Raw genomic sequence first — 25,965 nt, forward strand, 5'->3', positions numbered from 1 at the left:
AGGGGGAAGCGAGCCCCGGAGCAGAGGCCAGCGAAGGGGAAGTGAGTCCCGGAGCGGAGGGTGGAGAGGGGGAAGTGAGTCCCAGAGCGGAGGGCAGCAAGGGGAAGTGAGTCCTGGAGCAGAGGGCAGAGATGGGGAAGCGAGTCCCGGAGAGGAGGGCAGAGATGGGGAAGCGAGTCTCGGAGCGGAGGCCAGCGAGGGGGCAGTGAGTCCCGGGGTGGATGCCGGCGGGGGGGCAGTGAGTCCCGGAGTGGATGCCGGCGGGGGGGCAGTGAGTCCTGGAGTGGATGCCGGCGGAGCGGCAGCGAGTCTCGGAGTGGATGCTGGTGGGGGAGCAGCGAGTCTCAGAGTGGATGCCGGCGGGGGAGCAGCGAGTCCCAGAGTGGATGCTGGCAATGGGGAAGCGAGTCCCTGAGCGGAGGCCAGCGATGGGGAAGTGAGTCTGAGCGCGGAGGCCGGCGTTGGGGAAGCGAGTCCCGGAGCGGAGGGTGGCGAGGGGGCAGCGAGTCCCTGAGCGGAGGCCGGCGAGGGGGAAGTGAGTCCTGGAAATGAGGCCGGCGAGAGAGAAATGAGTCCTGGAACGGAGGCCGGCGAGGGGAAGTGAGTCCCAGAGTGGAGGCCAGCGAGAGAGAAGTGAGTCCTGGAGCGGAGGGCGGAGAGGGGAAGTGAGTCCTGGAGAAAACTTACATTGGAGCAGCTGAGAGCTGGTGCAGATCGGACTGGAGGCTTGGTTTGGACTGGGATCTGGTGCGGGTGGTCAAACAGTGCGTGGAAGCCCCTGGTGCTGAGCAATTGCAATGCAACATTTATTTGTAATTTGATTATCTGACTGTAATGTCTATCATTTTAACTACATCATATTTCTAACTTATAACATGAATCACTGTAATGTAACGCAACCAGTTATTTTTTCATTCCTCTTTTTGTATCTAAGATCTGTACCTAGCTATTTTGTGCCTAAGATGGTGCCATAAGAGGTGATATTGTAAAACCTTTCACTGTACTCCTGCACTTCTGTACTTGAGTACAAGTGACAATAAAGGATATTCTAATTCTAATTCTAATTTTAATTCTAAATAGAAGCATTGAGAATGGAAGGACAGTAATTACACTGAACCTTTATACACTTCTTGTTCGGCCGTAGGTGAAGTATTATGTCCAGTTCTGGTCACTACAGCTTAAGATGGATGTGAGTATTGTAGGAACGTAGGAGTATGAGGAGGTCATTCAGCCCTTCAAGCCTGTTTACCCATTCTCAATCGTTGCTGATCATCAACCTCAACACCATGTTCCCACACTATCCCATATTCCTGATGCCATTAGTAATGAGAAATCTATCAATCTTAATCTTGAATTTACTTAATGAGATTCCGCAGCCTTCTAGGGTAGCTATAGAGATAGAGTGAGGGATTGGGACTGACTGTATTATTGTACAGAATACACGTGAATACGATGCACAGAATGGCCTTCTTCTGTGCTGTAGTCTATGATGTAAGTGGCAATGCAGATCATGGTGAACAAATAGGAATTAAATCTTGACTCTATCTGCCCTCTCAGGTGGGCATAAATGATTTCATGGCGGTGGTTATAATAAGGTCCACCATTATTTATCAGTTAACAAACATCGCTGAAGCAAAATTACCTGGTCACAATCACACTGCTGTTTGTACAATTTTGCTGTGCAGTTTCCCTTCTGCTTCTCCTACATCGTAATATGACTCTTCTGTAAAGTATTTAATTGACTATTAAACACTCTAGGACATCCTGACATTATTCAAGGGTTTTTATACAATCTCATAGGAAACCTGGACAGATCTCTGAATTAAAATGTTCATGGTGTTTCTGACCTCAATGTCTACCTTTGATCCTGTAGACATCTGGCCGTTGATCTAGTTTGAACATATAACCATTATGTTCATCAATAAAGCTCAAGAAACGTTACACATCCAGGACAGCCCATATGATGATCCTTGATCTACCACCACCAGCAATCACACACTCCGACACTCACACCATTTACCACAAGGCCCTGAGCTCCAACATGGAATCATCACCACTCCCCTCAAAACCATACCCCACCTTGATTAGGAACTACATCACTCCCCCTGGGTTGTGAAAATTGTGGAACTTACTTCCTCACAGCACTGACGACGTTCTTCCACCACATGGACTGTAACAGTTCAGGAAAGTGTCTCACCACCACTCTTTCAAATCCAGTTAAGGATAGGCAGCAAACATTGGCCTTGGCAATGATGCTCACATCCCCAGAGTGAAAACCAATATGTAGCATGCACTTTGTACTTAACAACTGTGGGCAGGTGATTGTTTCATATAATGCATGCAAACATTGAGATCATCCAGATCAAAATATTTGATACCTCATTTCAATATTATAGTGAAGCTTTTGCATTTCTTTGATACAAGTGTGTTGTCCCTATGTTTAGGTCCAAACAGAAGAGGTGAATCTCTGGCATGACTGGTGTTTAGTTACTACTGTAAAATTGCTTGTAAACAATTGGAATATTTATCATTGCACTGGACTAAGGGAGTCCCACCACTTTCTCCATTAGGAAAATTGTTGAAGATGTTTGGGAGACCAGGCCTTCCCTTGCAAAGACATGTAATTGCAGGACAAATTCTCCAGCATTGCATCACCCTCATATCCAGCTCCACCCTGCGTTACAATGGTTTTAATTATTTTTTCTGTTACTGTCATTAGTCTGAAGGGCTTGTCATTTCTTGAAAAGTGTTTTGCCTCTATAAAATATGGGTTCTATGTATGCCTGCTTCCAATTTTGTTGAATTTTTCAAGACTCCACTAACCCTTTAGTGACTACAACTGGATCCTCTCTATCAGAACCTGAGGATCAATATCATCTAGCTCAGCCGACGTGCCAGTGTTCGCTTTCTTTGCGATCCATTATTTCAGCCATACTGACCTTAAACTGAGGTAAACACAAAATTGGACAGAAAGTTAGTATTGTCCTCTTTGGAACATACGAAGAGGAAATTCAGTCTCCTGAGTCCATTCAGTCATTCAGCTAGATTAGAGCTGATTTGTATCTTTATCCACCCACCTTTGATCCTAATCCTTTGATTCCTTTATCAAATCAATTTATCCCAGTATCCTCTGGCCTTTGAGACACAGAATTGCAGATTTCTTCCAGCCTTTGTTTGGAAAGGATTTCCCTTCAGAATGGCCCAGCTCTAATTGTAAGACTATGCCCCATTGTCTATGATTTCCCCATCTGAGGAAATAGCTCCCCTCCACCAGTGTAATGAATCCATTTAACATTTTAAACATTTCAATCACATCAACCTTCAACCTTGGAAACTCAGAGGAATGCAAGTTAACATTATACAACCTTTCTACATCATTTGGCCCTTGTCATTTGATGAATCTAATGTTGCATTCTCTCCCAAGCCAACATATCCTTCCTGATGCATGGGTAACCGAGACTGAATCATTTTATTCAGATAGGGTTTAAATGGAGCTCTGTAAAACTGTGATACCATTTCCAAATCCTTCCGTTCTAGCCCCCTTGAGATAAAGGCCAACATTGCATTCATCTTTCAGATTGCACTTTGAACCTGTTCATTTGCTGTAAATTAGTTTTGATGAAAACTAGAGAATTTATTTTACATCTAAACAAACTTATTTTCAGTTTTAGCATAATTTTTATTTTTTAAAATTCAAACCTCTAACTGCTTTTACCAGAAGGCTATTTCCTGTAGTATAATCAGCTATGATCAGCTTTCAAATCCTATTACCTTTACATGATAGTTAAGAAATTATATTTTGTTCAATTGTGGGACATAGGCACGCTTGCTGGCCAGGATTTAATGCCCGTCCCTAGTTGGCCTTGAGAAGGTGGTGGTGAGCTCCCTTCTTGAACCGCTGCAGTCCATGTGCTATAGGTTGATTCACAATGCTGTCAGGGAGGGAATCCCAGCAACAGTTAAGGAATAGCAAGATGTTTCCAAACCATAATCATGAGTGGTTTGGAGGGAAACTTGAAGGTGGTGGTGTTCCTATGTGTCTGCTGCCCCTGTTCTTCTGGATGAAATGGTTGTGGATTTGGAAGGTATTATCTAAGGAATTTGGGTGAATTTTGCAGTGCATCTTGTAGATAGTACACACTGCTGCTACTGAGCGTAGGTGGTGGAGGGAGTGAATACCTGTGGATGTGGTGCCAGTGAAGTTGGCTGCTTTGTCCTGGATGGTGTCAAGCTTCTTGAGTGTTATTGGAGCTGCACCCATCCAGGCACGTAAGGACTATTCCATCATACTCCTGACATGTGTCTTGTGGATGGTGGACAGGTTTTGGGGAGTCAGGAGGTGAGTTACTTGCTGCAATATTCCTAGCCTCTGACCTGCTTTTGTGGCCACTGTGTTTAGGTAGTCAGTCCAGTTGAGTTTCTGGTCAATGGTAACCCATAGATGCTGATAACGGTGGATTCAGTGATGATAACACCATTGAATGTCAAGGGGCGCTGGTTAGATTGTCTCTTATTGGAGATGGATTTGTGTGGCACGAATGTTACTTGTCACTTGTCAGTCTAAGCCTGGATATTGTCCAGAACTTGTTGCATTTGAATATGGACTGCTTCAGTGTCTGAGGAGTCATGAATGGTGTTGAACACAATGCAATCATCAGCAAAAATCCCCACTTCTGACTTTATGATGGTGGATAGGTTATTAATGAAGCAGCTAAAGACGATTGGGCCAGGGACACTATCTTGAGGAACTCCTGCAGAGACGTCCTGAAGCTGAGATGGCTGACTTCCAATAATCACAACCATCTTCCCGTGTGCCAAGTATGACTCCAACCAGCGGAGAGTTTGATCCCTGATTCCCATTGATTCCAGATTTGCGAGGACTCCTGATGCCACACCTGATCAAATGCAACCTAATGTCAAGGGCTGTCACTCTCACCTCACCTCTGGGATTCAGCTCTTTTGTCCATGTTTGAACCAAAGCTATGAAGCGGTCAGCAGTTGAGTGGCCCCAGTGGAACTCAAACTGGGTGTCGCTGCGAAGATCATTGCTGAGCTGGTGTTGCTTGATAGTACCGTTGATGACAACTTCTATCACTTTACTGATGATTGAGAGTGGACTGATAAGGCAGTAATTGGTTGGGTTGGATTTGTCCTGCTTTATATGTACAGGACATACTTTGGCAATTTTCCATATTGTCATATAGGTGCCAGTGCAGTAACTGTACTGGAAAAGCTTGACTAGGGGAGCAGCAAGTTCTGGAGCACGTCTTCAGTACTATTGCCGTAATGCTGTCAGGGCCCATAGCCTTTGTAGTATCCAGTGTCTGCAACAGTTTCATGATATCACGTGGAGTGAATCGAATTGACCAAAGACTTTTGTATTTGTAATGCTGGGAATCACGTGAGGAGGAATCTGGCACTTCTGGCTGAAGATTGCTGTAAATGCTTCTGTATTATCTTTCACACTGGTGTGCTGTGCTCTTCCATCATTGAGGATGGGGATATTTGGGGAGCCTCCTCCTCCAGTGAGTTGTTTAATTGTCCACCACCATTCACGACTGGATGTGGCAGGACTGCAGAGCTTAGATCTGATCCGTTGGTTGTGGGATTGCTTAGCTCTATCTATTATTTGCCACTTGTGCTGTTTGGCGTGCTTGTAGTCCTGTTGGTAGCTGCATCAGGTTGACACTTCAATTTTAGGTATGCCTGATGTTGCTTCTGGCATGGCCCTTCTACACTCTCCATTGAACCATTGTTGATGTGTTGGCTTGAGGTTTGTGGTCAAGTGGGGGATGTGGCGGGCCATGCAGTCACGGATTGTGCTGGAGTACAATTATGCTGCTGTTGATGGGCCACAGTGCCACTTGAATGCCCAATCTTGAGTTGCTAGATCTGTTCGATACTGTCCCATTTAGTATGATGATAGTGCCAGACAACACCATAGAGGTTATTTTCAGTGTGAAGGGGGATTCTGCCAGGGCAGGATTTGAACCTGCATTCCAAGATCACTAGCTGATATCTAGATGAGTGGAGGGGATATAAGCAAGATATATGAGGGACATACATGGGAGATATATGTGTAGTATATAAAATATATATGGGATGATAAACTGGAAAGTAATGCCATTCAATAAAAGGGTTAGAACAACAGAGGAAATTGTTTAAACTTGAGTTCAAAAAAAGCATCTGCTAAAAATAAGAACAATAAATATCAGCAAAATTGAAATAAATCAAAGAATTGTGAATGCCAAAGATCTGAAGCAAACAAGAACAGAAATTACTGGAGAAGCTCAGCAAATCTGGCTGCATCTATAGAGAGAAAACATCATTAACATTTTGAGTTCAGTGACACTTCCTCAGAACTTCTGCTTCAACTTCTCACATTTCCTTCACATCAACAGTGTTGCATTTGGGCCCCAGTTTGCCTGTCTCTTTGTGCGGTAAACATGCGTCCATCGCCACAACTCTTTCTCTCGTAGATCAATGACATCATTGCTTCCCTCTCATCCAAAATTGGAAAAAAAGATTAATTTATCAATTTGATTTCAATTTCCATCCTTCTGTCACTTTCACCTGGTCCGTCTCTGGCTCCTCCCTTCCCTTCTTTGACATCTCTGTTTTCATTTCCAGGGATAGGTTGGCCACCGATATCCATTGCAAACCCAAGGACTCCCAGAGTTACCTTGACTATAATCCTCGCATCCTACTTTCTGCAAGGACTACATTAAGAAAAAGCAGTTCTGAAGAAGGACCATTGGACTCAAGATATTAATTTTGTTTTCTCTTCATGGGTGCTGCCAGCCTTGCTGAGTTTCCCCAGCAATTTCTGATTTTGTTTGCTCAGCAAAATTGAACGATAAATGAGCTTTCATTTTAAAATCATTGAATGGAAAGAAGGGTGACAGCACAGATATGCGGCTGGATCAGTAATCAGAAACAGAATTGTGGTGAATGGTTGTTTTTTGGATTTGAGGAATGTTTATACTCAGACTTCCAGGAGGTCAGTATGAGACCCAAAGCTTTTCTTGATCTATATTAATAACCTACACTTGGGTATTTAGGGAGCAATTCCAAAGTTGTTTCATAGAATTCCTACAGCGTGGAAACAGGCCATTTGGCCCAATGAGTCCACACCAACCCTCTGAAGAGCATCCCAGCCAGACCCATCCCCCACCCTATCCCTGTAATCCTACATTTCCCATGGCTAACCCACCTACACCCCTGAACACTATGGACAATTTAACGTGGCTAATCCACCTAACTTGCATGTCTTTTGACTATGGGAGGATACTGGAGCAACCAATGGAAACTCATGGGGAGAATATGCAAATTCCACACAGACAGTCACCCAAGGGTGGTCCTTGGCACTGTGAAGCAGCAGTGCTAACCACTGAGCCACCGTACTGCCCTCATACCAACACAAAATTGGGAAATATTGTGAATGTGATATTGGAAGAGAGTAGATCCTTCAAGAGGACAGAGACAGGCTAATGGAATGAGCAGACTCATGTCTGTTAGAGGGATATGTGAAATGAGATGTTTACACAGCTACAGCAAGAAAGGGTAATATAAGATAAAAAAGTACAATTCTGAAGGGATACAAGAACAAAGAGACCTGGGGGTGTGTATGTACTCACATTGGTGAAGTTGGCAAGAATTTTTTTATATGTGGTTAAACAGACATTCAAAATCATAAAACCGTAAGATGTAGGAGCAGAAGTAGGCTATTCAGCCCATCAAGTTTGCTCTGCCATTCAATGAGATGATGGCTGATCTGCCAATTCTCAATTCCACTGACTTGCCTTTTCCCCATAAAACTTGACTCTCATACTGATTAAAAATCTATCTCAACCGTGAATACACTTAACTCTACAGCCCTCTGCAGGAAAGAATTTCTCAGATTCAAAGCTTTCTGAGAGAAAAAATTCCTCCTCATCTCTATCTCAAATGGACAATCAAAGCAAACCAACCTTTCCGCATCTGTACTGTTAAGTCCTCTAATAAACTTTTACCTTTGAATAAGGCCACCTCTCATTCTTATAATTCCAATGATTACAAATGCACCTTACTCAGCCTCTCATAACACATCCCCTCCAAGCCCCGTATCAGCCTAGTGAACTTTCTCTGGGCTGCCCCCAGTGCCAGTATATCTTTCCTTAGATAAGGGGCCCAGAAATGTTCACAATATTCCTGCTATGGTCTGACTAGCGCCTTGTATAGTTTTGGCAAGACCTCCCTATTTTTATATTCCATTCCCTTTGAAATCAAGGCAAACATTCCATTTGCCTTCTCTACTACTTGCTGAACTTGTATACATGGATTCGCAAATCCCTTTGGGATTAGAATATGGGGCAGCTGTTGCCAAGGTACAATGGGGAAAGACCACCAACCAAGGTCTTTCTGCCAAAGTATAATGAGGGTCCGTTCAGTTGTCAGTCCTTCTTATGCCTCAAAATGAACATAAATGGTTTCTTCCATATGTTGGAGAGAATCTCTGAGTAATGTCAAATTTCCAATGTTCTGTATGTTTTTCTTTCTCTGCAAAGACCATACAGAACTGATTTAGAACCTTTATTTGCACCTTTGGATTATTTTTATAAATAAAGTATATTTTTCAAATTAAAAAATAAGAAACTTTCCAGGATTGGTTATTTGTGCATGGGATCTGGGCATTACTGGCTAGGCCGGCATTACTGGCTAGGCCAGCATTATTGCCCATCTCTAATCCTCTGAAGAATGTAGTATTGAGCTGCCTTTTGTAAAGTATCAATCCTTTAGGATGGGTAAAGTAGGGTCTTTTGTTGGTTTTTAAAACTTTCCTAATCCTCTGGCTTATCACTAATCTTTGCCGTGTTGCAAGTTTTGCTTTATTTCAGTCTGATGCTATCCTTAATTTCCCTGGTTAACCATGGTTGGCTGAATCCCTCCCTGGAATCCTTCTTCCTAAATGGAATATGTCTTTGCTGTAAGCCATGACTTCTTTTCTTAAACATTTGTCATTGATCCTTAGCTCTCTTTGCTGCTAAAATCTTTTCCCAGTCCGTTCCAGTCATCTCTGCCCTCATTCCTTTGTAATTTCTTTTATTTAAGCTTAGCACAATTGTTTCTGACCCAAGTTACTACCTCCCAAATTGAATGCTAAAGTCTACCAGTGTCGATAAAATGTGGGGCTAAAGGAGCACAACAGGTCAGACAGCATCTGAGGAGCAGGAAAGTCGACGTTTCAGGCCTGGACCCTTCATCAGGCTACAGTCTCCCAGTCATGATCACTCTTTCTGAGGGGATCTTTCACTCTGATATCCTTTATTAAAACCTACTCCCAATTCCTCCACCTCCACCGCATCTGCTCCCAAGATGAGGCGTCCCGCTCCCGAACATCCCAGATGTCCTCATATTTCAAAAAGCACACTTTCCCCCCCACAGTGGATGAAAACGCCCTCACCACATCTTTTGCGTTTCCCGCACCTCAGCCCTCACGCCCCCTCCCTGCAATAAAAACTAAGACAGAATTCCCCTTGTCCTCACGTATCACCCCATTAACCTCCGGACTCGACAAATCATTCTCCACCACTTCCGCCACCTGCAATCTGACCCCACTACGAAGGATATATTTCCCTCCCCACCCTTATCTGCCTTCCGAAGGGACCACTCTCTCCGCAACTCTCTCGTCTGCTCCACACTCCCCACTAGCCCCCATGCCCCCGGCACCATTCCCTGCAACCGCAGGAAGTGCTACACCTGCCCCTATACTTCCCCCCTCACCTCCATCCCAGGCCCCAAAACAACCTTCCACATTAAACAGATGTTCACCTGCACATCCGCTAATGTGGTCTATTGTGTCCGCTGTTCCCAATGTGGCCTCCTCTACATCGGTGAGACCAAGCGGAGGCTCGGAGACCGCTTTGTAGAGCATTTACGCTCGGTTCGCGACAAACGACAACACCTCCCAGTCGCAAACCACGTCAACTTCCCCTCCCACTCCCTGGACGACATGTCTATCCTGGGCTTCCTCCAGTGCCACCCGGAAAATTTTCTGAAGAAGGGTCTAGGCCCGAAACGTCAGCCTTCCTGCTCCTCTGATGCTGCTTGGCCTGCTGTGTTCATCCAGCTCTACACCTTATTATCTCAGATTCTCCAGCATCTGCAGTTCCTACTATTTCTGAAACAACTTTTTCCCCCCCACCAGTACCTACATGCTAACACTGCCCACCACCCTCTATTTATTTCATAGACCCCTTCCCCTCCCCCATTTCTGAAGAAGCATCAGTTTTCCTGCTCCTCTAATGCTGCCTGGCCTGCTGTGTTCCTCTGGCTCCACGCTGTGTTATCTCAGACTCCAGCATCGGCAGTTCTTACTATCTCTTTATTAAAACTGCCTCATTACACATCACCAGATTCAAAATAACCGGATGTTTGGTTAGACCCACAACATGTTCTGCTCAGAAACTGTCCCAAAAGCATTCCTCATGATTTCCTCTGTCAATAAACTATCCCAATCACCACGAAGATTAAAGTTCACTGAAGTTTGGCATGCGGATGCAGCAGGCAGTGAGGAAAGCGAATGGCATGCTGGCCTTCATAGTGAGAGGATTTGAGTAAAGGAGTAGGGATGTCATGCTGCAGTTATATAGGGCCTTGGTGAGGCCACAGTTTGAGTATTGTGTGCAGTTTTGGTCTCCTAGTCTGAGGAAGGGTATTCGTGCTTTTGAGGGAGTCCAGAGAAGGTTCACCAGACTGATTCCTGGGGTGGCAGGACTGACATATGAAGAAAGACAGGTTTGACTGGGTTTGTATTTTCTGGAATTTAGGAGAAAGCTGGCGGGGTCGGTTGGAGGGTGGGGGGTGGGTGGGGTGCGGTTCTCATTGAAACATATAAAGTCCTGATGGGACTGGACAGGCTAGATTTGGGAAGAATGTTCCCAATGTTAGGGAAATCCAGCACTAGGGGTCACAGTTTAAGAATAGATGATAAGCAATTCAGGACTAAGATGAGGAAGAATTTCTTCACTCCATTATGTTAATTCCGAGAGTTTATATTATAACTCCGAGAGTTATGAACAAGTGGAATTCTCTACCACGGAAAGCTGTTGAGGCCAGTTCATTAGATATATTCAAGGCGGAACTGGACGTGGCCCTTGTGGCTAAAAGGGATCAAGGGGTATAGAGAGAAAGTGGGAGTGGGATACTAAAATTGTGTGATCAGCCATGATCATGTTGAATAGTGGTGCCAAATGGCCTACTCCTGCACCTATTTTCTATGTTTCTATGATTAACATACTGCCTTTGTTACATGCCCTTATTATCTTCTGACTTAATTCCTGTCCCACCATGAAGTTATGGTCAGGGGGCCTTTATATTTCTTTTTATTTCTTACTTCCACCTATATGGTTCTTATGTCTTCCATTCAAGATCTTTTCTTGCTTTTGAACGTATTCTATCCTGGACCAACAGTGATACCCCACCATCCTTTCCTTCTGCATCTCCTTTCAAAAAGTCACATACTTCTGAATATTTAGTTCCCAGTCTTGATCCTCTTGTAATCGCAAATCTGTAATGGCTCTAAGATCATTCCCATTAACCCATATTTGTGCAGTTGATTCATTTATTTTGTTCCAAATACTGTGTGCATTCAAATAAACAGCCATTAGTTTTACGTTTTCACTATTATTTCCCCTTTTGACCTTCCTTACTGCTGTGTTTCAATGTTTATATCCTCTGTCCCTTACTGTCCTGGTGTGGAGGTGCCGCTGTTTGACTGGGGTGGACAAAGTCAGAAATCATACAACACCAGGTTATAGTCCAATAGGTTTTCAAATAAACCTGTTGGACTATAACCTGGTGTTGTGTGATTTCTGACCTTCCTGTCCCACTCTGGATATTGTTACTGAAATAGCTGCTGTTGAGTTCTGCCATATCTTCTTGCTTTTTAAGCCCATATTGCCCCTCTCCCAAACCCTCCTCCCTTTAATTAGTTCAAACCCCTCTCAGATCTAATCTAGCAGCTATGTTCTTTAGGACTCAACCAGCTTGGTCAGTAGTGCTGTTACCAAGCCACTTGTGGTGACGTACACTGAAGTATCCCGCCAGAGTACATTCTGCTCCCTTGCCACCTTCTTCGAAATGATATTCAACTTGGGGTGTACTAATTCATCAGCTGACATTACATGGTAATGGTGATTCAGTAGTTAGCACTGCTGCTCCACAGCGCCAGGGACCCGCAGTCAACTGTCTGTGTGGAGTTTGCACATTCTCCCCGTGTCTGCGTGGGTTTCCTCCAGGTGCTCTGGTTTCCTCCCACAGTCCAAAGATGTGCAGGTTAGGCAGATTGGCCATGCTAAATTGACCGTAGTGTTCAGGGATGTGTAGATTATGTGGGTTAGACATGGGGAAATGCAAGGGTAGGGGGCTGGGTCTGGGTGGGATGCTCTTTGGATGGGCGGTGTGGACTTGTTGGGCCAAATGGCCTGTTTCCACACTGTAGGGATTCTGTGATTTAATCAGGATGTTTTCTTGCCCTTGATCTGATGGCATGAGACTTCTTAGGGTCCAGAATGAATGCTGGGTACTCCCCGGGCAACTCCTTCCTTACTGTATACCACCATTCTGCTCCTCTTGTTTTGGCAGAAGCAGCTTGACACTAATAAGGAGGCCAGAATGTTACTGTTTTTGCATGGCACATCTAACTTGATTCCTATTACATTTCAGAACAGTTTGATGTGATTAAGTGGCTTATTTAGCCTTTTAAGTGGCAATTAAGTTGGAACCACAATGTTGTAAGCCAGACCAGATGATGCAGATTTCCTTCGATAAAGCGCATTAACGAACTAGGTGATGTTTTGCAACAGGTGTTTCAAAGTCAGTTTTAGACAACCTTTATCCAAAAAATATGAAGATAGATAGATCCCTGGGTCCTAATGGGATCTATTCCAAATAGTGAGGGAGGCAAGAGAACAAATAGCCAGAGTGTTGACAGGCATCTTTGTATCCTCTTTGGCCATAGGTGAAATCCCAGAGGACTGAAGAATAGCTAATGTTGTCCCATTGTCTGAAATGCGTAACAGGGATAATCCAGGAAATTACAGGCCTGTGAGCTTGACGTCAGTGGTAGGGAAATTATTGGAAAAGATCCTCAGGGATAAGATTTATAAGCATTTAGAAGCAAATGTACTGATTAGGGATAAACAGCATGGTTTTGTACTGGGGAGGTCGTGCCTCACTAACTTGATCAAATTTTCTGAGGACTTGACAAAGATGAATGATGAGGGAAAATCAGTTGATGTTGTCTACATGGACTTCAGTAAAGCCTTTGACAACGCCCCTCATGGCAGACTGGTACAAAAGATGAAGTCACATGGTATCGGGGTGAGCTAGCAAGACAATACAGAACTGGTTTAGTCATAGTAGACAGAGGGTAGCGGTGGAAGGATGTTTTTTGGAATAGAGGGGAGGGATTAGTGGTGTTCCACAGGGATCAGCGCTGGGACCTCTGCTGTTTGTGATCTACATAAATGGTTCAGAGGAAAATGTAGCTGGTCTAATTAGTACATTTGCGGATGATACAAAGATTGGATGAGTTGCAGATCGTGAGGAGGATTGTCAGAGGATACAGCAGAATATAGATCAGTTGGAGGCATGGGCAGAAAAATGGCAGATGGGGTTTAATCCATACAAATGTGAGGTGATACATTTTGGAAGGTCAACTACAGGTGGAAATTATACATTGAATGGCTGAACCCTTAGGAGTATTGATAAGCGGAGAGATCTGGGTGTGCAGGTCCACAGATCACTGAAAGTGGCAGCGCAGGTAGATAAGGTAGTAAAAAAGGCTTATGGCATGCTTGCCATCATTGGAAGGGACAATGAGTATAAGGATAGACAAGCTATGTTGCCACTTTGTAGACCTTTAGTTAGGCCACACTTGGAATATTGCGTACAGTTCCGGTCACCGCACTACCAGAAAGATGTGGATGCTATGGAGAGGATACAGAAAAGGTTTATCAGGATGTTGCCTAGTATGGGGGATTTTAGCTGGAGAAATGTTGGATAGACTTACTAGAACACAGGAGGTTGAGGGTTGCCTGATGGAAGTTTATAAGATTTAGAATGGCATGGATACAGTGGAAAATATGATGCTTTTTCCCAGGGTGGAGGGGTCAATTACTAGGGGACACAGGTTCAAGGTGTGAGAGGGGAATTTTAAAAGAGATGTGCGAGGCATGTTTTTCAACAAAGGGTGGTGAGTACCTGGAACATGCTGCCAGAGGAGGAGGTGGAAGCAGACACAACACAACATTCAAGAAGCACCTGGGCAAATATATGAATAGGAAGGGAATAGAGGGATACAGATCCTGTAAATGAAGACAGTTTTAGTATGGAAGAGCAAAATGTGTTGGCGCAGGCTTGGAGGAGCAAAGGGCCTGTTCCTGTGTCGTATTGTTCTTTGTTCTTTGTTGAGTACAAATTCCACCTGATGCTGTGTCCCAGACCATTAGCCAGTGACATTACCATCATATCCAAAGGGATTTCAGTTACATAATAGCTTGGAGAATATGGGTTGAACACAGGAAAAGAGAGTTAAGTGTAGATTTTGCCTAAATGTTGAAGATCATGAGGAGGACTGAACAGTGTAGACAGGGAGAAACTGATCCCATTGGTGGAAGGGTCAAAAACCAGAGAACATCATTTGTAGTTGATTGATCAAAGAATAAGAGCTGAGAGTAAGAAAAAAAACATTTTCACACAATGAGTAGTTTGGATCTGAAATGCAATGCCTGAAAATGCAGTGGAAGCAGATTCATTTGTGAGTTTCAAAAGAGAATTAGATAAACATTTGAAAGCAAGATTTTGAGGCCAACAGGGGAGAGGAACTGGAATGGAGCTAACTAAATTATTCTTGTAAAGTCCTAACGGAGACATGATGAACTGAATGGGCCCATCTGTGCTGTAACTGTACTGTGGTTTTATAGTTCCATTATGAAGTTAGCTATTAATCACACAATATAAATTAACAAAAATAAAAGCAGACAAAATTTAAACCAAAGTAAAAGACTCACTCAGAATACACAGACAGGAAATGAAAGAGTGACAAAAAAGAACATGATGAAGTTAGGAGAAAAGTAAAAATAATCAAGAAAAAAAAAGAATTATAAACTGAAATTATTAAAGGATAATAAGTAACAAGTAAACTATTCTGTAAACACATAACGAACAAAAAGGAAATTAAGATAAGGATAGAATGTTTGGGAATGTAAAAGATAAAAGCTTCTGTTATTTAACATTTCTCACCATGTAACATTAAGAAAAATTATAATTTCTTTCTAAGATCAGCAAAATGTGTAATTTTTCTAAGAAGGTTAAACAATGTCTTGCATCAATTGTTAAAGGCTTACTTGTAATTCTTTTATAAGAAATGCTGGTCCATGTGACCTGGTGACCCTTTAGCTGGAAGTAGTACCAACAGGAACTTAAAAGTGGAGCCATATGGCTAATTCACGGAAATATGAGCTGCAGACATGAATGAGAGCTACAAACAGAGGAGTTGGGGCATATAAACGAGAAGTGTATTAATGCAGACACAAAGAGAAAGCAGTCAGAGATGGAAAGAAGAAAACAAGGAATTTTTTTTTGTGAAGAAACAAGTAAATCACCCTGAGGAAAATGTCAGTTACTTTTGTTTGGCAGAAAAAGAGACAGAAGTTCTTGCAGGTATTGTACAAGCTGGCTTTAGAAGCATTAAACCTAGAAAGCTGCGTAAGTAGCTCAGGTAAACAAAAGAGAGAGACACTTTTCCCAGGAGTAACTAAACCATGAACCCAGATGTTATTAGTCATGTGTTGAAAAGGAACTCTAGAAAGCAAAGTCAGAACTGTCACAGTCCGACAGAGAGAGAGTTGTAGAAGTGTGCTTTGCTGTTGATAATCCTACCCGTCAAACTCAAAGGTACACTTTTTGTTGGATAGTATTCCTGATCTACCCTGCATGAATGAAGAACAGCACATTGTGTAGTGCCAATTTGTGTGGATTGATTCAGGTATTTGTGATAGTGCTAGATGTATCAACTATTCTAAGTGAGATTTACCTTTTTTATTTGAAGTATCATTTGTCTGTTAATTCATGTCTAATTTCAATTGATTCAAATTTATGTTAAAGTAAAAGGGCAAAAAGTAAAATCTTGTTGGTAATTTCTTTGGGGTCTGGTTGGTAAATCAGCTTTTTATGGTTTATTGTTTTCCCATAAGATTCTTAATCTTCTAATTGGCTTTTTTACTTTCTGAACTTTCTGTATTGAGCCTTGTTCTCAATCATACTATCCACCTAAAATAGTCCAATGCTCCAAAATGTAATGGTGCAGCAGGTAGATTTGCCACTGAATGTATGAAATTACCCTGCAAAAGCTGCGCACAGGGGCAGCCAATGGGAGTAAAGTTGCCCCCGTAAATAAAATGAAAGGTAATATTCAGAAGCCGCTCTTCCAATCATAGGCAGAATCTCTTCTGTCGTTGCAGCTGATAAATTCAATCACGTGCCTATCCTGTGAAACCAGCCTGTAATTGCAGTAGCAGTGAGCATTAGAAAAATCAGCATCACCAGTGACACGAGGGAGTTGGGAGCTATTTTGGCCACTGTGGGGGTACCTTTTGCTTGGAGCCAGGTAAAAAGATCTATGTTGCAGAAGGTTTGAAGAGGATGTGATGAGGCTTGGAGGGGGGAAGGGTAAAGAGGCTGAATTAAGGCTGTTAGAGGGGTGAAAGAAGGATCCAAGAGGGATTAAGGGCTTCAAGAGGGGTATGCAAAGAGAAAGGATGCAAGAAATGTAAGGAAGGAGAAGAAGGCTACAGAATGGGTGTGAGTGGAGAGGGAGGTTGCAAGGATTTGGGGTGAGTGATGCTTTAAAGAATTAAACCTATTAACAAGGGAATACAGAGCTAACTGGGAATAATAGAACTTCATATTATTGAAATGATTAATTCTTTGCAAATGAATGTGGAATTTCTAGTTTAGAATCGTGTAAATTCAAGAGCTAATATATTTGGAAAAATGTAGTAGGTCTACTGTAATTCACACTGTTATTTGTTAAATTTGAATCTGAGATTGATACCCAAAATGCAGTAAATAGGATTCAGTTGCCAGGTTAAAACATTCAATCTTTGTGCACATGATGGAAGCACATTAGCTGTGACCTCACTAGTATGTTTAGGGTGATGGATTTTTTGTGTATAGAAGTGAGTGTCAGTTATTTTATTTAGAAAAAACTTCTCTCAACTTATGCTAGTGTTTTGTACAAATTTAAACATTATGATTTCCAGGAAGTTGATTCTGCCCTTGTGAATTTAAGTTTAAAGGAGAGTTGATAATTATTTAGGATATTAATGTTTTTTCTAATTCCGCTTGTGTGCGAGTACAAATGTGTCAACTAAATACAGAGGTATTGTTAGTATGTGACTCCATTACTAATTAAAGGTGTTAGTGAAAATTAAAATGTGGCCGCTGAGAAACATAAAGCAATCCTTGAGAAAATCGCTATCCATCATCATACAGCCAGTTCTGGATTTGTTAACCTGACCTTTCCCCCAGCTAGGAATGTATTTCAATTCATTTCTTCTTTTGAAAGCGGCCCATTGTTCAGTTATGTTTTTGATTCCAATATACTCAGACCAATTCTGTTATCACTCCATTGAAGTTGGCCCTCCCCCAAATTAATTATTCTTATTCAGGAATTCACCTTCTTCTTTTCTATAGCCAATCTAAATACTAATGTCCAATGATCAGTGTCCCCTGAACATTTTCCTCTGAAACATGATTCTTTTGGCCCACGGCATTTCCAAGAATCAGGTCTGGCAGTGTTTCCTTTCTCATTGGACCGGGATCACAATTTTGAGAAAATTCTCTTGAACACAATATCGTTTTCTGCCCTTTACATTACTACAATCTCAGTTTATATTCAACTAATTCAAGTCTCACATTTTAACTGCTCCATGACTGAGACATCTGGGGCTTGTCAGGGAAGCAGCAGGAAGGCTATCTCAGGAGGGTAAGAAAGTCTCCTGCCTCCTTCATGTTGAACACCAATTGATAGGAAATGTATAGAATGTACACTGGGTGGTGGTGATGGAGTTGGGTGTGGGGGACTCTTCAATATCCATCACAAGGAGAGGCTCAGTCATGCCATTACTGACTCTGCTGGCCAATTCATAAATGATATATCTGTTTTGGTCTGCGGTAGGTGCTGAGGGCATCCATAGAGGGCAAGGCCTATTGTTTTCAAAAACCCACCTGACATATATGCATCACTCCATGACAGTATTGGTAGGAACAATGTTGAGAAAGAAGTAACCAAAAGCAGCAGATTCTACAAAGGCTAGGGGGCCTGACAACATTCCAGCAATACTACTGAAGACCTGTGCTCTGGAACTAGCCACATCCTTAGCCAAACTATTCCAGTACAGCTATAACACTGATATCGGTGACATCAAGGCAGCATTTGACTGAGTACGGTATCAAAGAGTTCTAGCAAAACTAGAGTTGTTGGGAATCAAGGGGAGAACTTTCCACTAGTTAGTGTCATAGCTGGCACAAAAGGAAATGTTTAGGGTTTTTGGAAGTCAACCATCTCAGTCCCAGGGCATCTCTTCAGGTGTTCCTGAGGGTAGTGCCCTAGGTCCAACCACCTTCAGCTGCTTCATAAATGACATTTCTCCATCATAAAGTCATAAGTGGGAATGTTCACTGATGACTGTAAACTGATTAGCATCATTTGTGATTCCTCAGACACTGAAGCAGTTTGTATTCACATATAAGGAACATTTGTGTTGCACGAGTGTCAGGCAAAGACTCCCTGTCCATCAAGAGAATATCTAATCATGTCCTCTTCAATATAATGGCATTGCCATCATTGAGCCTGCTGTATCCTGGAGCTTATCATTGCTCAGAATCTGAACAGGGTCGACCATATAAATGCTGCATCTACAAAAGCATGTCAGAGGAATTTGACTGTAATAAATCTGTCAAAGGCTCATCAGTATTTCTGACAACAATTCTACCTCATGAATTCTGAATTTAAATCGCCATTGTCACATTTTTGTGTAAATCTGTAGAGATCATTAATTAAATCAGGTAGGGATTCCTATGAATTCTGAACTCTTCTGTTAAATGTTGTTGTTTCAAGAGTTGTATTTGTTCTGAGATTAAGCAAACTGTTAAAGACTTCCAATACCTCTTCAAAAATATCTGTTCCTTCAATTGTACCTTGATAACATTATCAGCTTTATTCCCAACTATATATGTATGTATTGATATTTAGTATTTGATCAGAAGCAGAACTGTATCTTGAGAATTGTTTTCTCTAAGTTGTCCAACTTTGTAGTCATTTTGGTCCATTTCTGAAATTAAATTTTACAGCAATATTATCGCTGCCATGTCTTCCTGCCGTATTTATTTATTTTCCTTACTAAGAAGGTTTCAGGTGTTGCCATATAGCAATGATAGTATTGAAGGGTTTTCCTGAATTTGTACAGTCAGAATGGGGAGGTCCCATCTTTTTCGCAGCTTCTCTGGATGAATCCCATCGATTACAGTCTTGATAAATGATTTCTGTTTCCGTAACAAGTTTACTAAATGAATCCCACTGTCAACAACTTAATCCCATTCTAACTTCATTAAATGCCATCCACTATTCACATTTTATAAGATGAATACCATTCCTTTAATGATCTTTAATTCCTTTAATGACAGAGTTAATGTATGTTTCCTGTCTTTACCAACAGTTATGACAATGGATTTCCTGCCTGTCTAAAGCATCAATTGTCTCCTAATTTTCTTTTTCTGTTTGGTCTTGTCTATTTTGATTCTAAGTTGCACCTTTATCACTTTATTTATGACTTCATGATGTTCCTGGGTCTGTGATCTCAGTTTAAATTACTCCTGTGACCTTTGATTTCCCTTACAGTAACCATGTCTTGTTGCATCCACTTCTGATGGTGATACTTGATATGAACTCTAGGTACTTCTCTTTTGCTTTTCAAGCCAGGAAAATGGTACTTTTTTTGAAGGTTTCATTTATTCACCAGGGATTTTAACTTTATTCAGAGCCGCTGATGCCTGTTCACTCTTTGGCTGAACCCTAACTCAGGCCCAATTTTACTGATCACCAGTACCTGATACAATCTGTAACTACTTAATACTCTAGAACGAGAGAGTTCCTAACACTCTTCTGCTGCTGCATATCTTTTATTAGGTCTGAAATGCTTTTACCATTGACTGTAGATTCTGCGTTGTTGAAACTTACTATAAAGTTCTTTTCTGTCGAGCCAATGAATGATAAACTCTTCCAGCTGTTGATTGTATGTCTTAGCTACCTTCTTAAAGGGTGAATAAATCTGAATAAATCACAGACCTCTATCACAGACAGCATTTTAAGAGGCAGCTAAATGGAATCTGCACCAGTGCTACGATGGTGCATCAGCAATCCATACCATTGCTCATTATCTTGTATGAGGTCTGTATATTATTGATCACCATAAGTTAGGTTTTCTGCCACCATCCTCATTAAAGGTAGGGATCTACAGGACCTGCTTAAGTCTAGTCTGGTACAGGAAACCCACCTGGTAGTTGAGAAATAAGAATGTTTTGTCTTGACAAGATATAATCTATTTCATGAAAACAACTAGGTACAAGTTACATTGATGTGACAGACATCATTATGACACGGTGGCACAGTGGTTAACACTGCTGCCTCACAGCGCCAGGGACCTGGGTTCGATTCCAGCCTCGGGCGACTGTCTGTGTGGAGTTTGCACATTCTCCCCGTGTCTGCGTGGGTTTTCTCCAGGTGCTCTGGTTTCCTCCCACAGTCCAAAGATGTGCAGGTTAGGTGGATTGGCCATGCTAAATTGCCTGTAGTGTTCAGGGAGGTAGAGGGTGTATATTATGGGGGGATGGATCTGGGTGGGATGCTCTGAGGTTCGGTGTGGACTTGTCGGGCCAAAGGGCCTGTTTCCACACTGTAGGGATTCTAATTACAGGGAGAAAAGAACTGAGGATGCTGGAAATCAGAAAGACAGTTCTGAGGAAGAGTCTCTGGACCTGAAATGTTAATTCTGATTTCTCTTCACAGATGCTACCAGAGCTTTTCCAGCAATTTCTGTTATTGCTACAGGGAGAATGAAGAAGACTTAGATGATCAGTCTTCTTTCAAAATCCTAAGCTGTTCACCCATCAAACCCGTATGATATTATCATAGTCAGTGGTATTTAATGCAGTCCTTATCATTAACCCTTTCATGCTCTTACACCTTTATACAACAGCAGCACATCTACAAGTATGCTAAACAGAGGTCTTTAAAATTATCAGAAATTTGTTTGATAGGGTAGACATAGAGAAACATTTGCCAGTTGTAAGTGAATGCAAAACAAGGGTCAGTAGAAGAAAATAGTCACTAACCAAATCCAATACTAAATTCAAGACAAATGTCTTTATTCAGAATGTGGTGAGAATGTGGAACTTGTACCATAGAAAGTGGTTGAGACAACTACGTTAAAGGGAGGTTGATGTATACATAAGGAAAACAAAACATACAAGTATCTGTTAACGTGGCTACATATAGGAAGGTGGACCAGGCTTGGACTCTGGTGATGTACCAGGGGATTAGAAAGCTGCCAGTGTGACATGCCTATTCATAAAGGGAAGAAGGCAGAAAGCAGGTTAACTATAGACCAATTAGCCTAACATCATTTGTTGGAAAAATACTCAAATCAATTATTACGGAAGTAATAGCAGAACATTTGGAAAATCATAATCAAATCAAGCAGAGTCAGCATGGCTTTATGAAACAGAATTTGTGTCTGACTAATTATTTGCTGTTTTTTGAGGAAGTTTCAATGAGAGTGGATAGAGGGGGAACCAGTAGATGTGTTGTACCTGGACTTCCAGAAGGAATTTGACCAGGTACTCCATAAAATGTTAAGCAATAAGAGCCCAAAGTGTTAGAGGTAGTATATTGGCACGGATCGAGAGTTGTCTCATCGGCAGGAAACAGTAAGTGCGATTAAGGGATAACAAGGTGTAAAGCTGGATGAACGCAGCAGGCCAAGCAGCATCAGAGGAGCAGGAAGGCTGACGTTTCGGGCCTAGACCCTTTCTGAAGAAGCCCCTCTGATGCTGCTTGGCCTGCTGTGTTCATCCAGCTCTACACCTTGTTATCTCAGATTCTCCAGCATCTGCAGTTCCTACTATCAGTGGGATTAAGAGTTTTTTTCAGATTAGCACGCTGTGACCAATGGGTTTCCACAGGGGTCAGTGTTGAGATGGCAACTGTTTACAACGTTAATGACTTGGAGGAAGGAACCAAATGTACTGTAGCTGACTTTACAAATGACACAAAAAAGGGGGAAAGGCAGGTTGTGAAAATGATACAAACTGGTTACAGAGAGATATTGGTAGGTTAAGTAAGTGGGGAAAAAGTTGGCAACTGGAGTATAATGTGGGAGAATGTGAAGTTATTTGTTTTAGGAGTGAGAATGAAAAAATACATTATTTCAATGACAAAAAACTGCAGAAAGCTGCAACACAAAGGAACTTGGTGGTATTTATAGAGTCATCGAGTTATATAGCACGGAAACAGACCCTTCGGTCCAACTCGTCCATGCTGACCAGATATCCTGAACTGATCTAGTCCTATTTGCCAGCATTTGGCCCTTATCCCTCTAAGCACTTCCTATTCATATACCCATCCAGATTCTTTTTAAACATTGTAATTCTACCTGCCTGTACCACCAAGTCTGGTAGTTCATTCCATATACACACCATTCTCTGTTTGAAGAAGTTGCCCCTCTGAGCCCTTTTAAATGTTCTCCTCTCAATGTAAACTGTGCCCTCTAGTTTTGAACTTCCCTACCCTGGGAAAAAGTATGCAAACTTTTGAACAAGAAGTGCAAGCTGGCATGAAGGTGCAGCCGCTAATCAGAAAGGTTATGGAATATTAGCCTTTATTTCAAGTGGATTGGGAAATCTTACTGCAACTGTACAAGGTGCTGGAGAAATCACACCTGGCATACTGTGAGCAGTTTTGGTGCATTTATTTAAGGAAAGACATCATTCATCAGAGGCATTTCAGAGAAAGTTCACTAGGATGATCACTGTTATGGAGGGATTGTCTTATGAGCAAAGGTTAAATAGGTTGGGACTCAATTCATTGGAACTTCGGAGAATGAGAGTGATCGCATTGAGACATAGAGAATTTTTTAAAGGCTTGACTGGGTAAATGCTGTAAGGATATTTCTTGTTATTAGAGAGTATAGGACCAGAGGGCACAGTCTCAAAATTAAAGTGCACCATTTTAAAAGTGAGATGAAGAGGAATTTCTTCTCTCGAGGTTTGTAAGTCTTTGAACTCCTTGCCACAGAGAGCTGTACGACCAGAGTCCTTGAGACTGAATTGATTAGTATGGGAATCAAGGGTTACAGGGTAAGAGCGGGAAAGTGGACGTGAGGAGTATTGGATCGGCCATGATCCTATTGAATGGCAGAGCAGACTCAATGGGCTGAATGGTCTACTCCTGTTTCTTTCTGATGATCTTAGTGCCTTACAGGTTTTTGTAGAGCATAAGCACTGTCATAGACCTGTTGAGCTAAATGATCTGTGTCTGTGCTGTACATTCTACAGCATTTGTAGCTCTAAAATTTCTTGGAATTGTTTAGCAATTCCCTTTCCTCTGATGTAAGAAAGTTTCAGGCTGTGACTACCTTTTTGCTATATAACACCTGCATTTCTTGTAGTTGAACAGCTGTCAGTCACACTCGAAGTGTAGGAACCTGAGACATACATTCACAACTACAGCAACAGCACAAACAGTTTTGAACCCCTAAGCACTGATACACATTGGCAAACAGCCACTCTATCCATGTTTAGCTGCCAAACCCTTAGGTTATTAAGTGCCTGTTCTGTCCTGATTGTTTATATATCCACTCCACATTGATCTGGGCACCAAGTCTTTGTGGAGTGTTGAAATTTAGGTCTAGGAATGTTGTTATATGTGTCATTGGTTAAAATGCAGAGTGGGTATATACATCAGGTGAAGCTAGCTGTTTATGTTGCTACTGTGCAGTAGTTACATGAGAGGTGTTTGCTACTTTTGTTTTAATTCACTTGGGGATGTGAGTATCACTGGCTGACCAACATTTATTTCCTGACTCTGGTTGCCCCCAGAAGATGGTAGTGAGCTGCCTTTTTGAAACACTGCAGTCCATGTGTTGTAGCTGGATCCACAATGCCACTAATAGTATGACACAATCGAGCCAAAAAGACATTGTGCTAGTCTCACCAATGATTAATAGGATACATGATTTTCAGATATGTAGGCTGTACATCCCAAAGAGTGGTTGATCATATTTAGCAACGTATCTCTTCATTTGCACATAACAAACAATATGCTGACTCTGCCCAAATAGCCCATTTTTGGACAGCATTTGCTGGATAATCCTGAGTGTAAGAAAATTACTTAGACATCTAGTTTAGAATTTTCAGTCATGCTCACAGTGTAGTACACTTTCATACGCTGGAAGCTATATATATTAATTCATGAGACCTTGTTCCTGGCAGACACATACTTTGTCTGTTTGAACTGATTAAAATAGGATACACTTACTTGCCAATTCAGTTATCAAGACAACGTCTTGACCAGTCAGAATCAACCTGCCTGGTTTAAAATTTAAATAAATCCTGAAAGTTAACTGTCAATCCTCATTAATTGATGCATTCTCAATAGTAATGCCTCTGCTAATCAGATTCCACTTGACAACCAGTCGGTAATTTCCTCTCATGCAGATTATTTTTCTCCTTGAATCAGTGTTCCTACAAATTGTTTTGATGAGTGTTTGGTTTGTTTCTTTTGGAGCAGAGAAGACTGCAGGAGGGACATATAAGATTATGAAGGGTAGGGACAGGCTGAGTAGGGAGCCGCTCTTCCCCTTTTTTGAGGGATTAATCATGAGGAGGCATAGCTTTAGGTTAAGGACCAAGAGATTCAGAGGGGATTTGAGAAAAAAACTTTTTCACTCGGAGGGTGGTGGGAATCTGGAATGCACTGCCTGGAAACGTAGTGGAGTTCGGAAACTTTAGAACCTTTAAAAAATATTTGGATGAGCACTTGAAATGTAACATTCAAGGATATGGGACAATTAAAGGAAATTGAGATTAGCATGCCTTTAGTGGTAGTTATGTTGGTACGGACTGAGTTGGCCAACAGGCCTTTTCTGCACAGTATGATTCCATGACTCTATGAGTGCAAGATGAAAAGTTTTGACCAATGCAACAGTTCTGTCTTCTGGCTGGCCAATGCCTATCTGCAGATCTGTGCAACTGTCTTTATTCTCAAAAGTTGATGCTGTTGTTTGTCCCAATTGTTTGACGACCAGAACAGTTGTCCAGTTCGTCTTCAGTGAGGTTACAAGTATCTGCCATCAAGATCTTGGACTTATTTTTATAGACAACCTATGCTGTTAACCATGGTGTGTTTTTAGTCTCTCACAGGGTATCTTTACCTAATGCAGCAATGTTCCTTTTATTCCTCATAACATAAAAGAGAAAACTAAATAGGCATTTAGAGAATTTGCAAGAGAAAAGGAATGCTGAAAGATCATGTCAGTGATTTTGATGAGTATAGAGAAAAACTTTGAGAATAAGAAGGAAAACAATTCAAAATAGCATTCCAGTGGCTTTTAAGACATGTTTAGATGAGCGTCAAATATCAAAGATCTGAGAAGTGGCAATTCTAGAGAATACCCACGACAACTCAAAACAGACAATTTCATGTGGGAAAATTGTCACATGAGAATCAATTAGCAGTTTGGAGAAATAAAGTATCTGGGGATGGAAAAGATATTAGTATAGTGAGCAGACAAAAGAACAAGGTGAAAAGTGAGAATCTAAAAGTGATATAAGAAAATAAAAGCCTTCCATTGTAGTAAAACT

Source organism: Rhincodon typus, chromosome 32 (genome assembly GCF_021869965.1).
Source record: "Rhincodon typus isolate 14 chromosome 32, sRhiTyp1.1, whole genome shotgun sequence".
Taxonomy (NCBI): domain Eukaryota; kingdom Metazoa; phylum Chordata; class Chondrichthyes; order Orectolobiformes; family Rhincodontidae; genus Rhincodon; species Rhincodon typus.